This window comes from Lethenteron reissneri, chromosome 26 (assembly GCF_015708825.2).
Source record: "Lethenteron reissneri isolate LAM-NWPU_2019-01 chromosome 26, ASM1570882v1, whole genome shotgun sequence".
NCBI lineage: Eukaryota > Metazoa > Chordata > Hyperoartia > Petromyzontiformes > Petromyzontidae > Lethenteron > Lethenteron reissneri.
Genome location: NC_083804.1, coordinates 1166486 through 1172031, shown reverse-complemented (window position 1 = coordinate 1172031; position 5546 = coordinate 1166486).

The following is a 5546-nucleotide window of genomic DNA, read 5'->3' as shown; positions in this document are numbered from 1 at the left end:
GATGCTCAAACGTCGCCACTGGGGAGACAAAGGCGGCCGAGCGTGGTGTTGGCCACTCACCCCCTCGTGTGCCGTGCCGGCCTTTATAGGTGCTAATCGCTAACAGCACTTGCCCCTACAGTCTGTTAGGGCTTTAGGAGGTCTTTGTGGTGGTAGTGATGTGTAGTAGTGGGAAGTGTGTGGTGGTGTAGTGGTGGGTAGTGTGTGGTGCTGTAGTGGTGGGTTGTGTGTGGTGGTCTAGTGATGTGTGGTGGGAAGTGTGTGGTGGTGTAGTGGTGGGAAGTGTGTGGTGGTGTAGTGTTGGGTAGTGTGTGGTGGTGTAGTGATGTGTGGTGGGTAGTGTGTGGTGGTGTAGTGATGTGTGGTGGGTAGTGTGTGGTGGAGTAGTGGTGTGTGGTGGGTAGTGTGTGGTGGTGTAGTGATGTGTGGTGGGTAGTGTGTGGTGGTGTAGTGGTGGGTAGTGTGTGGTGGTGTAGTGGTGTGTGGTGGGTAGTGTGTGGTGGTGTAGTGATGTGTGGTGGGTAGTGTGTGGTGGTGTAGTGGTGTGTGGTGGGTAGTGTGTGGTGGTGTAGTGGTGTGTGGTGGGTAGTGTGTGGTGGTGTAGTGGTGTGTGGTGGGTAGTGTGTGGTGGTGTAGTGGTGGGAAGTGTGTGGTGGTGTAGTGATGTGTGGTGGGTAGTGTGTGGTGGTGTAGTGGTGGGTAGTGTGTGGTGGTGTAGTGATGTGTGGTGGGTAGTGTGTGGTGGTGTAGTGGTGGGTAGTGTGTGGTGGTGTAGTGGTGGGAAGTGTGTGGTGGTGTGTGGTTGTCGAGTGTGGTGTGCGATTGGCTCAAGAGCCATCGGCCCAGACATCTCCCGCCGGTGCCACCAAGCGCGACAAACTTCAGCGAGGACTTTCTTGAAGCATTCCACTTCTAGATCACGACTGTGCTGGACACAAATGTCACCATCATTATTAGTCATCAAAAGCCGCGTGTGTGTGGGGGGAGCGGGTAGGGGGGAGGGGTCACTTCCCAAGTTGTCCCCCCACCCTCTCCCCGGGTGCTCCTCTGTCCACGGCTGTGCGCCCCATTCATGAGTTTCACACCTGGGGGGGGGGGGTCTGGCCGCGTGCCCCCCCCCCCCTCCGTGTCGAGGGCAGCAGCGCGGCTCGCGTCACGTGATCCGTGCCAACGCCCGAACGGGGCCAGCGCCTTGCTGTTGCTAGAGGGGCGTGTTCCGTTTCACCGACGCTTTTGACATCGATATTACATTTCATGAAAAACATCCTCGACATCAACAGAGACATGCCCATTAATCGTATTATGATGTGCGCGGTCTCTCAGGGGTGGTGATGTCGTGGGGAGGCCTTAATCCATACATATACAGTATATATAAAATCATGGTTATTAATTATGATCATCATCATCATCATGCTGATCACATACCCCGCCTGCAAGCATCTGCGCCTGACTGCTGTTTTGAAGGCTGCGACTTCAAATCCCGGTCACGGGTCGCATCGGCCCACCATTCTTCTGAAAGTTCGAATGGGATACCACTTTGCGATAAGCCAACGTTGTCAGTCGAAATTGGATAAACTGGCTCCCGCCCTGATAATGTGGAATTTCCACCACCGGCTCTGAAACACCAATTGTAGATGAGCGTCCCCGATTGCTCACGTGAGCACGGCGGGGCGGGGCTGGGCGGGGTACCCAAATTGTTGATTTGATCAGCGGAATATTCTCCTGTAAAAAAGACAAAACCTCAACATATCCGTGAACAACACTGCCATAGAAAGGGCAATGTAGTAGGAGGTGCCATTTGTGGCGATGGCTGATGTCCCTGATACGAGGAAGGGCAATTCCCCGAGGCGTCACCTGACCTGTGACGATGTCCTCTTCACGGGCGGTGCTGTCGACGAATGAGTTGTGGGCTTTGTTGTTGTGTTTGTGTGTTCCCGTGTCCTTGCGCGTCACTGCCAGCGCTGCATCGCGACGATTTCTCCTGTCAAAGAGACAGCGATGGGATCAGTTCGTGTGACGGTGCTGGATAGATTGTCGCATCGCAGGATCGTGGGAAGTTACAGCCGGTTTGGGAGGCCTTCATCCAGCAGCGGATGGATCATGGCTGACGATGGTGATGATGCTGATGAAAAAAGGTAACCACGGCACACACAGACTCACATCCGCATCCCTACATCTAATGCCGCGGCTCGTACGGAGATGTGAACAACACAACACACACGTGCTCGGAGGCGCCACTGGAGCTTTGGGGTGCAAAAAGGTTGCTGCCGTTATTGTAGTCTCACGTAACGGGTGCTGGGGGGGGGGGAGTGGGGGGATGTGAACTCTTGGCAAGTGGGGGGATGTGAATCCCTGGGAAGTGGGAGATGTTAATCCCCGCGTCACCCCCACCGCGCGCACTCGCAGGGAAGAGCACCGCAAATTGGACGCTCCCCACCGGCGCTGCATCGCGAGCACGTGGGGTCCCGGGAAGCCTCCTCCTGGGCGTTCAACGCAGAGTCGCAAGGCCACGTCACTTGGTAATTGTTCTCGCCGCCTCTCGCCTGCGTTTTCAGATCACAGAGGATGTTTAATCTCTCTCTCTCTCTCTAAATTCCAGATCGACGAGAATGTTATTTATTTATTTGTGCGTTTTAATTCACGGGGCGATAGAGGCGCAGCGCCCCTGGGAGTTGTCCTCCCGTCGACGAAGGAATGGCGACGAAGCCTAGCTGTGAAGTGGTTCTTGGTCGCGCTCAACACAATTGGGCCGACGGGAGTCGCCGCTCGTCGGTGACAACGGCAATCTTCGCGCGATCCGCGTGCCGCGAGAGGAGGAGGCGGAGGCCGACACGAAGGAGGCGACCGCGCTGTGCAAACTCGCGTCGCTTAAACGTCCAAGTTGTGGACTGACGCAGATCGCTACCTTGGCTTTGGAATCGCAACTGAAACAATTGCGCGAAAGCGTGAAGACTCCACGTGGACGGTGTGTGGTGCGTCTGCCACGGCGGGGAGGGGGAGGAGGAGTGTTTGACCAAACTTCACCGCGGCGCGCAGCGCGAGTCCGTGACCGGAGCACATGTTTAGAGTGAGAGCTCGGGGCGGTTTGGAGACGCCTTCACCCAGCAGGAGATTGATCACGGCTCGTGATGATGATGATGATGATGGCGATGATGACGACGATGATTGTCTTTAGAAAGCATTGACAGTGTGTGGACACAGATCACAACCAATGCCGCCACACATCGCCATCGCTTCCTTCCTTCTGCTAGATCCCACATCCGTTGCACAGCCGACACCCGACCTGCACGAGCGCTGCGCGGTCAGTGTCCGAGCAGCCTCTCCGCCAACGCGTGAGCTCCGACGGTGAGGACCGTCGGGCTGTTCACGAGGGCTCGATCGTAGAGGGTGGCCCTGTCCGTGTCACAGCTCTGCCCGGGGAGTAGCCAAACCGACAGCCTCAAGGGAGCCCGCAATTCAAGGAAGCCCAGAAGTTTGGACGGGAAGTTTGCGTGGCGCCCGCGAGGGGCCAGCTTATCCGAGACTCGCCGTCTGTCCGTGTGCTCACGTTCCTCTTCTCATTCTCAAACACTCACACGTGCTGCGTCTTGATCCGTAGATCGCAGAGAGACCCATCGACTTACATGAAGACCCACAGACACGTGTACACTTTAATCATCCAAAGACTGGCATGCATTTTCGTAATCCATAGACGGGAATACAGACCCGTAGAGTTACATAGAAACCCTTAGACTAATGTACACTGTGTGAGTTTGTGGATGTTTGCATAAGTCTATGGGTCTTTGTGTGAGTCTGTAGGTGTCTGTGTGAGTCTATGGGTCTCTGTGAGTCTGTAGGTGTCTGTGTGAGTCTATGGGTCTCTGTGAGTCTGTAGGTGTCTGTGTAAGTATATGGGTCTCTGTGTGTCTGTATGTGTCTGTGTGAGTCTATGGGTCTCTGTGTGTCTGTAGGTGTCTGTGTGAATCTATGGTGTGTGAGTGTGTAGGTGTCTGTGTGAGTCTATGGGTATCTGTGTGTCTGTATGTGTCTGTGTGAGTCTATGGGTCTCTGTGTGTCTGTAGGTGTCTGTGTGAGTCTATGGGTCTCTGTGTGTCTGTATGTGTCTGTGTGAGTCTATGGGTCTCTGTGTGTCTGTAGGTGTCTGGGTGAGTCTATGGTGTGTGAGTCTGTAGGTGTCTGTGTGAGTCTATGGGTCTCTGTGTGTCTGTAGGTGTCTGTGTGAGTCTATGGGTCTCTGTGTGAGTCTGTAGGTGTCTGTGTGAGTCTATGGGTCTCTGTGTGAGTTTGTAGGTGTCTGTGTGGCATCGCTTTGTCTCCTCTCAACACGTGCCGGAACACGTCTCGCCTCCTCCCTCGCCTTCTCGGAGAGTAATATTCCTCATCCTGGCCGAGCCTCCAACTTCTTAATTCCTCATCATTTCCCTTTATATTTATTCATGTATTTTTTTGCTCTTTAGAATGCACAGGTGGTGCATCAGCCAGTCATCTCGGTCATCTCAGTCAGTCGACCCGTGGCACCTGGGTCTACCCCGTGACCTCCTGCCAGCGGGCGTTCGACACTTCACGCGGCCTCAAGGTGCACATGGCCTGGCACAAGCGTCGTGGTGACGTCACCGCCACTTAGTGGCGAATGGCGGTTGTTGTTGTTGTGTGTGTGTGCATGTGTGTGTCTGTGTGTGTGCGTGTGTGTGTGTGTGCGTGTGTGCGCGCGTGTCTTTGTGCGTGTTTAGGGGAGCGGTAGTGTAGTGGTTAGCGCTGAGCAGCGCTACGAACCTGGCGACCCGGGTTCGATTCCCGCTCACGGCCAACACCGAGACGATTATCTGAACCGGTTCTGAGCCTCCCCTAGGTAAACTCAGCCTCAAATGAGTACCTGGTGTTGTGTGCAATAAACTTCGCCACTGGGGAGACAAAGGCGGTCGGGCGCGATGCTGGCCACCCACCCCATCGTGTACCGTTCCGGCCTTCATAGGTGCTACTCGCTAACAGCACTTAACAGTCTGTTAAGGCTATACGTGGAATCTTTGTGTCCCCCCAACCCCCCCACGACACGCCTGCCAAAAAATTGGTCGGCCCACCCCGTGCCGGCGAGAGGAGAACGACGACGACGACGAGGAGCGGTGGAGCGGTGGAGCGCGCGAGCGGTTTCTTCTTTGCGCCTCCGCACGTGCGGCGGCTGTGGCGGCTTCGTGCGGCGGCTTCGTGCGGCGGCTCCGTGCGGGGGCGGAGGAGGCAGCTGCCGGTGCCCCCGCATCGCGCGGCGCCTCCGTCGAGCGGAGGCTACGGCGCGCGATTCAAACGGCGCCTTCGACAAAGCGCCGTTAGGGTTTGAGGGGGGGGGGGGAGAGTTGTTCCGTGCGATTTTTTGTTTTCCCCCTGAATACGAAGCGAAATAAATGAAGGGATAAATGACGCGCGCCCGGCACCTAACGCGAGGTGGCTGCTACCGAGCCATTAATGAGCAGGTGCACGTGGCGGCAGTGGCGGGGCACGCGGAGGAGGAGCAGGAGGAGGATGGCTTTTGTTTTCCCACCGCAGATGGAAGC